Consider the following 9,978-nt stretch of genomic DNA (forward strand, 5'->3'; position numbering starts at 1 on the left):
TTTACATTGATGATATAACTGATATCCACTGACTTATCTTTGTCATGTTATTTTCCTGTTGTTGGTTCTCTTTCTTACCCCTCTCTGTTTAATGGCTGGCCTTACCTGGTGGATTCATTCTGTTGGGATTCATGGGGTTGTAGTCCTCTTTATGTCTTTCTAGAATGTCCTTCAAAACATTTTTGAGTACTGGTTTGGTGCTTATGCATTTTTTCAGGTGTTCTTTGTCATGCAAGTATTTTATTTCTCCATCAGTTTTGAAAGATAGTTTTGCAAGGTACATCAATCTGGATTGGAGGTTGTTTTCAAATCCTTAACTCCAAACTCTCCTTGACTTGAAGTTTTGTACTGAGCAATCTACTGTGACTCTGATGGGCTTTCCCTTATGTGTGATTTGTTTCTCTAACAGCTTTTAATATTCTGTTCCTGTGTTGAATTTCTGGAATTTCTACTATACATGCCTTGGATAATCATGGCAAATTAGAGTTCTATATGCCTCACTTATCTGTATGTCAAATGCCTTTTCCTTGTCTGGGAAGTTTTGTGCCATTACTTCTGTGAACAGGTTTTTATGTGATTTTTCACTATCTCCTGCTTTTTCATTGACTCTAATCAATCTTATGTTAGTCTCCTTTGCATCATCTAGCAGCTATTGGATGGATTAATTTTTTGTAGTCCCTTGCTGTTTTTAAGAAGTCTTCCTTTTCATGATCTCTAACCACAATCCTGTCTTCTAGTTCTGATATCCTGGCCTCACATTAGTTCATTTTGCTGTGAATAATTTCAATGGAATTTTTAATCTCCTAGATATCTGAATGAATCTATTTCAAGGATTTTATTTCTTTCTTATATTGGGTATTCATGGTTTCCATCATTTTCCTAAGCTCCTCTATTTTTTTTATCTCTATCTGCTCTAGATTCACTAATCATGCCCCTCATTACAGTCATCATCTCTGAAGTTATCTGAGAAATTATTTCTGATTTGCCTTTTTTCTAAGGCCTCATTCATCTGCTTTGTTACTTCCTCTGTTATCACTTCAGAGAGTCCAGGTGGGTGCTTTTGAATTGTTCCATACCATTGCTCCCTAAGTTTACCTTTGGTGAGCTGGAAGTCTGGGGTTGCATCTTGCTGAAGTGTCTTCTCATTTTCTATTATTTTTTTTAAGTTTAATTCCTGTGTTGAGCCTTGTAAGTTGCTTATGGCAGATAGCTTTATTGCTAGTATTTAGAACCCATAGGAAATGACTACTTTTCAGAGATGTCTTCCAGGTGTAGCTGGCTTTTGGGTTTTGAGTCTGTTGCAAAATCCCATCCCTTCAATTTATTGGGGATGAGAAGTTGCTCCCTATTTGGCCTAACCCCTGGTTCTTTGGCACTGATTTATAGTATTTTTTATGACCCTTAGGCAATCTCAGTCTTGGCACAAAAGAAGGAACAGCTGATTGGAACAATTCTGTCACCTTGGGTAAAGTAATACAATCAGCAATAACTATAGCATCAAATGTAGGCTAGAAAATGACAAGCTGTGATAACTATTAATTTGCCACTTTTAACTGATGATCTATATTTGTGGTTATGTAACAAAATGTAAAACACCTAGAAAATTGTAGATAGTAAATATACCCTCAATATGGCAATTTTATTCTTAGGGGAGAAAATTTTAAAGGGTTTAGTGGTAAAAATAGAAAGATAGAAGAGAAAGAGATTAGAAGAAATGCTCGAGGACAAAAGAAGATTATGAGCACCCTGGGGAAACTGGTGAAGAAAACAGGAGGGAAAAGAGAAGGAAGAAATAAAAACAACAGAGCACAACAACAACAGCAAGAAAACTGGAAACAATGTTCGCACTCATAAAAACAAGAACAAACACTCAGGAAGAAAAGAAAACAGATCAAAACAAAAACAACAAAAGAAAATGAACAACAAAAAAGTCCACTTCAGGGCGTGTTTCCACCATCATTGGTAGGCAGAGCCCAGATCTATGTCTATTGATCTCAGCAAGCCAGCCTTAGATTATGGAGGGGTAGTGGATAATCCCAGTGAGCCTGTACGTTTAGTTCCACTGAAGTTCAGGCTGGGAGCCTGGAACCTGATTTGTTCAGTCTGCCACGCTTTGTGTGCTTCCTGCTGACTTGAGCTCAGTTTCTTGCTAATTTAAATTGAGTTCTGCCTCACCTTGACACTGGGAGCCCTACATGGGGCCTGTAGCTGCTCTGAGTTCTGAGCTCAATTGGGCCCTCTCCAAGATGGCTACTAGCCAATCGCCCTCACCCAGGAGATGTCTGAATCCAAATACCTCACCAGCCACTGCAGGCTGCTGCATCTGCTGCTCTGTTCCACTGATGAATCTCTCTGTGGAGGCCCCTGAGGTCACGTGACTGCACATATAAGCCACCCCTCCCACACAATAAGCTGAGGTTCAGAGAGAAGCCATTGCTTGCCACCTCCTTCTGCATTAAGGTCTCTCTCTTTGCTCTCCATGTGGGCTTCAATTCTCGCTTCAGATCCTTGCTGGGTCCCAGGGTCCCAGTCCTGTCTCTTCTTCTCTTCCTCGTGTTGCTATATTCCAGCATCTGGACATTGCATCTCAGAGAGGATGTTTCTCTGTTGTTCACCACTCCATCTTCCTGGAAGTCTATCTTATCCCCTTCGGTACTCACTATGATCTGGGCCGGTGAATGAGCTGGGATGGAAGAAGTCCTCAGGGAGGGGATAGAAAGACAGCTAAGAGCAGGAACCAGAGGTTCCCTCAGGATCCAGAGGAAGCCACAGACAGTGTCCTCTAGTGGGTGAGGCCGTTCCCTGGCTGTGGACCTACAGCAAGCTGCGTCCCCCTGTCCCCCTGAGACCATGCTCTGCTGGCTCCTTGGACATGTGCACTGCGTATACCCTCGCCACCCACAGGCCCCAGCCGTGCTGCTGGCATTTACACAGCCTGTCTGCACAATGACGGCTGCATCAGGACCAAGCTGGAGCACGCAGCCTAGACTCCTGGACAGGACTCTCCCGAGTGTCCCCGCCTTCCCCCTTCACGTCACACTCCACAGGCTGAGACCGGAGGTTTCACTTCTCAGTGCGGTTGAATGCACTGTTGCTCTCAGAATGAAAAACAAAAACCCTGTGAGCTCCCTGCCTCCAGCTCTGTGCTTGGGCTGCTGTTTCCCTTTGGCTTCTTGTGGTCTTGTAGATTAGCGGCCCCAGAAGAGTCTGGATCAGGGGTGTCCAGGACCTTGAGGACCCCACAAAGCCAAACCACTTTTCCGAAAGCTAAGATGCTTGCTTCTTTGCTGTGGGGAAAGCAGTGGTGAGCACCCTGCTGAGGCCTGGGCCCCAAGGTATTGGCCATGCTGGTGGTCCCAGTGTCCCTGTGTGCCTACGCCTATTCCACTTGCAATGTCTTCGTGAAGCACAGCAGGTATAAGCTTCCCACTGCTCAGCTGTGCATGATGCTGCATCCATGTTGGGCGGAGCTGCATGGAGCAGTGCATGGGGTCAGTGGCGATGCCCTCTTATACCCTGCCAGGTGCCACACACCCGGATAGGGCCTGGGCACAAGCTAGGCTTGTTCAGACTCGAGTGCCCATTTGACACAGAGACTGGCAAAGGTTGTCGCAATGACAAATTTGAGATTTCAAGCAAAAATGAGAATTTTAGGGCTGCCGTCACACTGCTTTCTCAACAGAAAGGCAATGTCTTGGAGCACACAGACCCCGTGCCTGACATCCCCCAATGGTGGCCAGTCTCTTGCAGTTCTCGTCTGTCCTCAGAAAGATCCTCCTCATGAGCTGCGTAGCATTTGGAAACTGAGGGGCAAGGAAGCAAACATAGTTCAGTCTTGGATGAGGGTGGCAGAGGCAGTGTAATGGAGCTCACAGAATCAGAGGCTGACAGGTTCCCACCAGCTGGAACCGCCCGTGGCCCATGCCCGGCTGTCCCATTGGGTGCCTTGAACCCCTGGTGGTAGGCGAGGTAGTCATGCAGGGACGGTCATGCGTGCTCTGCTGATGGTTCAAGCCCCTGGCAACAAGACAGGAGCTGCAGCCCCATGGACAGCGGGAGCATTTGTCTTTGTAGCTTAAAGGTATCAGTTGATTATTAAATTTGAATTCAAAGTTGTCTTGGGTCAATTTAAAAATTTATTCTTTTGTCTTTTAAAAATTAGTAGACTTACTTTTTTGGGGCAAGACCTTCTTTATTTATTTTTCCAATTTTTATTTTTTAATTAGTACATGTTTGCAGTTCATGATGCTAACATTTCTTATGGGAAATCAGTACCTTTTGTACTTTTTTGGTGTGTGGATTTTTCAATAAAGTTCAGCTCAATACTGTTATTTGATTAGTTTTTATAAATAAAAATATGTATGAGTAATATAAAAGTTAACTATTATAGGATTATTTCAGATAGATTTTTGTAGAGAGTCTGTTTTTATTTATGTGGTATGAAGGGTGGTGTAGTTTCTGAGCAATTACGTTTGGCTCTCCTTTATAGAGCTCTGGATTTTAATTTGTTCTCTAATCCAGTAAGCGTGGCTCCAGTTCCAGTTCGGTTAGTCTGACCTAGTTGTTACCCAGTCAAAGTCCAATGTCAGTAATCCCAGATCAGAAAGGTTGATAGAACCTGCTACCTCGTGCTTTTGTGATTTCCAAAGCAACAGGAACAAAGAACTTGTGCTAGCACTTGTGCCTTCTCCAACTTCTTTTTCAAAAGTAATTAAGTGACGAGTCACAGGAGCACAGGCTCCCTGCCGTGCCACTTAATGGAGACAAACTTGGGTCAGCGCGAGCCATGGGTGCAGTTCCGGCAGCGAGACTTTAAAGCAGAGACGACTCCTGTCCATTCAGTCTCCATTGTGTCCCGCCGCACGCTGTCATAGCTCCTGCTCCCTCAGAAGCCCCTGAGCCAGGTGCCCCTGGCTTTGCAAGTATGGACACGATGGCCTGCCCGTCTGATGCCACGTGGTGAGCTCAGTCTTGGGTCTGCAAGTGCAGCCCCACGCCAAGTCCCCGTCCTCGCTCCCAAAGTCGGGCAGAGCCAGCCCTGACCCTGGACTGTTGGTGTGGCTGGCTGCACCCCAAGATCCAGTGTGGTGTCCCACCCTAAAGCACATGTTCTTGTCTTCTGCCACACACTGCTGCTCAGCCCTGAGCACAGCCACGTCTCTGTCGGGACTAAAATCTTCCTGCACTCCCCTGCACCCCGGTCGCATCGTCTCCACAGGCACCTGGCGTGAAGATGACTAATGAGTTTTTTGGGGTTTTTTTGAGTGCTGGGGATTGAACCCAGGGCCTTTGTGCTGAGCTGTGTGCCCAGCCCTTTAATAAGTTATTTTTTTTTTAAAGACAAGGTCTCTCTAGGTTACTCAGTAGTCCAGGCTGAACTCAAACCTGAAGTCCTCTTGCCTCAGCCTTCCAGAGTGCTGGTACTGCAGCTGTGCGTACCATGCCTGGCCGCATTTGTCATCAAGTCTTCAAAGCCAGTGTGCATCTCACACCTGCCGCACGTCCTAGCCAGGACAGCTGCATGGTGGGTGCTTGGCAGCCTCGAGGCACTGCACTGGTCCACAAGCTCTGCCCGACCTCCATGACAGCCGTGGACCTGCAGCAGAGCTCTGCCACACCTGGGTCTGCTCTGTACCCCAAGAGTCAACCCGAGAAAGGGGAGGCACTCTGTGGGGAGGGGATTCTGGAGGCCGGGTTTGTAGCTTGTGCCTGGCTGACTCGCCACTGATTAGTTTCATCGGATTTCCATTAAGAAGGTTTTATCTTATCTCCTGTAATTTCAGATGCTTTTGTTCAGGCTCAAGTCTCAAATTTTTCAGCAATGTTTATGTCACTGCTACTTTGACTCCTCCCTCCTTCCGGGGGCCATGATCTCCAGGTCTCCTTCCCAGGAGGCTCCTCCCAGGGAGTCAGTGCTGTGCAGATTGGGGTTTCACAGCCTCAGCTTGGTGTTTTAAGGACTGCGACTCACTACAGTTCTGGTGTGAGCTGTCCCTCAAGGGGACCTTAGATCTCTTCCACTGCATAACAGACACACAGACTGCAGACCGGACTACTTCTAGTTCCGTCCAGGTGCAAAGTGTTTTCTCTAAATATGTCAGAAAACAAACATTTCAAAAAATTAAACGCAGATTGTTCATTTTAACAGCAACCTCTTGTCTCATGGAAGCAGCCATGAGGGTTTAATCCATCCCTGCTGGCTTCAAGCCCTGTGTACCTATAGTCACACTCTCTCAACAAGCATTCTCCCTTTTTGTTTTTGAGACAAGGCTTAGCTGTGTAATTCAACCTGGCTTTGAATGCACTATGTAGCTCGGGTTGGCTTCAAACTCATGGTAATCCTCCTGCCTCGGCCTCTCGAGTGCTGGGATCACTGGCTCAACAAGCATTCTTCTGAGAGGACGGCACCTGAATTCACAAACAGCTGTATGAGCTTCTTAAACCCAGGTCTGACTATTACTTGGCACGGCCCTCACCGTGTAAAGCAGCAGCGACAGGCGAAATGCCACAGTGATGTGCGGGGCTGAAGGCAGTGTTGGTTCGAGCTTTCTGGAGTTGTCCCTGTTAGCAATTTTATATTTTCATTTATAGACAGAGTCCTCGCCTTCCGGGGCCTTGTGCATCCACCTCGCCTGGTAAGGAAAGATGCCGCCTTTGAAGTGGGCGAGCCCTAAAGTGTGGCTTCACCGGCATAATGCTCACTCCTCGTGGCTCTGCTGCAATAACAGGCAGAACGCCAGGCTGAGCGCCAGAAGCTCCACGGGGTGCAGGTGGGGCCGCACTAGCTCCCGAGCCTGCAGGGAGCACTCTGCCCCCTGAGCTCTGTCCCCTCTGCCCTACCTGTCATCCCAGTTTCTGCCTCTCAGGGCCTTGCACCCCTCTGGCTGCTGGTTCGGTTCTTCCTCAGCCCACCCAAGGGTTCTAGCCCTCCCAGTGCACTCCCACCGGAATCTCAGGAGCATTTTCCTGACCTCCACCGAGCGTGGCTTCCTCAGGTTTCTTCATGGAGCGGCACACACGTCTTCTTTCTCTTCATCTTGAACCAAGGCCTGCTGTGCATCTGGGTTCTACCCCGAGCTTTGCATCTCACTAGACAGGCAGCTGGGACTTTGGGGGGCTCCTGAACCCCGACAGCAGTGGCTCTGCGCTGACCTCTCCAGAAATTGTCTCTGGCTTCTCCATCCGCCCGACACTCAGCCTGGCCTCTCCCCATGCCCCTTGGTTGGTTCCTTCCCTCTCTCCTGTGTGCTGCTTGTCGGATGCGGTAGGACAGGATCCCCATTCACCTGGTCTTGCTTTTCTGTTTTCTTTTTCTGCAGAGCTGGGCATGGGTCCCAGGGCCTCACATGTGCTAGGCAAGCGCTGCACTGCTGAGCCACACCCCAGCCCTACTCTTTTCTTCCTTGAAAAATATGTCTGTGGTTCATTGCAGGAGTTCATGGCATGGCTGTGTCTCCTCCACCCACTTTTAGTATATTCTGTTTTTTCCCTTGCTTGGTAATACATTTCTTTTGAGACAGGGGCTTGCTGTGTATTTCAGGCTGGCCTTGAACCCATGGTTATCCTCCTGCCTCAGCCTCCTGAGTGCTGGGACTACAGGTGTGCACCGCCACAGCGAACCATGTAATAGACTTCAGATTTTTAATTAATGGAAGGGGATAGAGGGAGAAAACAAGAGGCCATGTCCTCTGAGAAGGTCCTGCCATGTGTGCTGTGGCGTAGATACTTGTGCCTGGTCTATGCATGGGCCTTGCTTTCTTTAAAGCAGTTTGAAATGACTGTATGCATGTTTTAAACAAATCTGCTAGCAGAAGATGTATTATAATTCCAAAATGAGTTACTGTTATTGTTGCCAGCTGCATCAAACTGTGCACCTATTATAAAAGTGGTGTTTATTGTGGTTTCCATGTGCACACAGCTTAATTTCAGAGGAGCAACCTCTTTGTCATGTGCACCAAAGAATGGAGAGTCTTGGGGTTGCTGTCTATTATTCTTAGAGAAAGATGTCCTTTAGCATTTGCACCTCTTCTAAAAGCAGGCCTTTTCTAGGTCCCTCCCCGACAGGTGCTGGCCTTCTCGTGAATGATGGATTCACTCAGTAAGTTTCTCGCAGACATGACAGTGCGGAGTCTGCTCAACCTCCTTTTTATTGTATTTTAGTAATAAAATAAGAAGCGCTGATGAGCTCATCTGTCCAGGCAGGTGCCACACATGGACTTTGCATCACGTCAGAGGGAAAGAAGCAACATATACCCAGGAAAGAAAATGAATGTGTATCATTTTAATGTAGAAAATGTTTTTCAAGATCAATACAATAAGCCACTTGGCTTTAGCCGGACTTCTTTTAGCATCATGATTGAAAATGACTCAGGTCTACATTCCCTTTTCACTATGGCTCTGTTTTTGGCTTGCTCAGAGAAGATCTAAAGCGAGCCAAGTGACATTGCTAGGGGTCTACGCCAGACCGACGCTCATCTTTCCCAGTTTTCCGTAGATTTTAGAGAAATGATCCTGAGAGGTGGGTAAAGAGCAGCAAATAAATCCAGATGCCTCCATGTGCAGTTTGTTCCTCCTCACCGCATTGTCGAGGTACTGGTTTAATCAACCTTTTGGGAGAAGAGTGGGTTTTCTTGAAATGAGCATCTTATTTGTGAGTTTCTAAGCGCAAAGCATTTTTCTAATGAAAACAGAGCCAGGACCGAAAGCCCTGGCCTAGCCTTCGGGAACCGGATTCGCCTGGAATTCAGTGGCATCATCACCATTGGAAACAGGTGTGAGCTTCTAGGCTGGGGCATGGTCCGTGTGCTTCTGACAGAGCTTTAGCACTTCCTGTTCAACTTTCCCAGCCAGTGCTTTAGATTGAAGTTGAGGACAGCGCATTCCGAGCCACATTCTGGTGGGTTGTTTTCCCCCAGCTTTCAGCGAAACTGTAATGAAGCAATGGGAATTATTTAGGATACCCAACTTCAGTTTATAATTTCGCATGGTCACTGCTAGTTGTCTCCTCTCCCATTAAGGCTGAACTTGTGAAGAAGGGATTTTGACAGTTTCTGAAAGCCTGTTGGTTCAAGGGCATCTGGAATTCAGAAAGACAGCCAAGATTGTTGAAGGCCTCTGGTTCAAAATCAAACACGCAACAGGACACTAGGCCAGTCCCAAGCCAAGCGAGCCTGATGTAAATGTGCCAACTTCCGCCTGGAAGCCACTGCCCTGGACCTTGCTGCCTCCGTCTCTCCATGGGTTGCCTCTGTTTGTCCCCCCGGCAGGGCTGCCTCTACAATAGCTTCTTCCCCAAAGTGTAAACTGACCTGGGGGTGAGGCCAGAGTGAACCGGCACACCCCACACAACGCCAGGGCCGCGCTGTGCCCTCCACACACACACAACCCACAGGGCAGACTGGGACGTCCCTGACTTCTCCCACTAGTTCAGTCGTTTGTGCATTGGTCTAGAATATTTAGGTCACATGATACAAAGACATGCATTTGGGACTTTTTGGAAATGCCTATATGTTGGTCACTTAAAAGAAACAGTCTTTGGCATTTGCAGGTCCTTGCTGTCATTTCACAGTGGCTGGCTCTTCCTGCCTCTCTACCTTTGTGTCAAAACCTGAGTTTGAAAAGATTTCTGCCACATTTCACAGTGAGCTGGAAAAATGATTCCTCTTCTCTAGTAGTTTGGTTGGTTTTATTTTCTTGAGACAGGGTCTTGCTATGTGGTTCAGGTTGGCCTTGAACTCACAGCGATCCTCCTGCCTCACTCCCAAGTGTACCTGGCTTTTCTCTAGTAGTTCGGTGAGACACCACAGGGAGCAGCAGGTAAATGCAGCCATGCGGGGCCGCCTCTCCCAGGAGGCCAGCAGCTCTCTTTGTGCTCCTAGCCAGGAGGTCAGTCTGGCCTCGCAGGGGAGGAAGCTGCTCCTGGGGCTGGTGTTTGGTTTCCCAGCACAATGGATACTGGGTCCTCCTGTCCCCCCCCCC

General features: G+C 47.6%; 1 protein-coding gene across 1 annotated transcript in view; it reads left to right on the plus strand.

The window, feature by feature from the left end:
• Positions 1–9,978, plus strand: part of Glt1d1 (glycosyltransferase 1 domain containing 1) — an 87,011-nt gene that overhangs the window by 26,402 nt on the left and 50,631 nt on the right. The window lies entirely within an intron of this gene.

The sequence above is a fragment of the Fukomys damarensis genome, unplaced genomic scaffold, assembly GCF_012274545.1.
Source record: "Fukomys damarensis isolate Sample0158 unplaced genomic scaffold, DMR_v1.0_HiC HiC_scaffold_12, whole genome shotgun sequence".
In the NCBI taxonomy this organism is placed as follows: domain Eukaryota; kingdom Metazoa; phylum Chordata; class Mammalia; order Rodentia; family Bathyergidae; genus Fukomys; species Fukomys damarensis.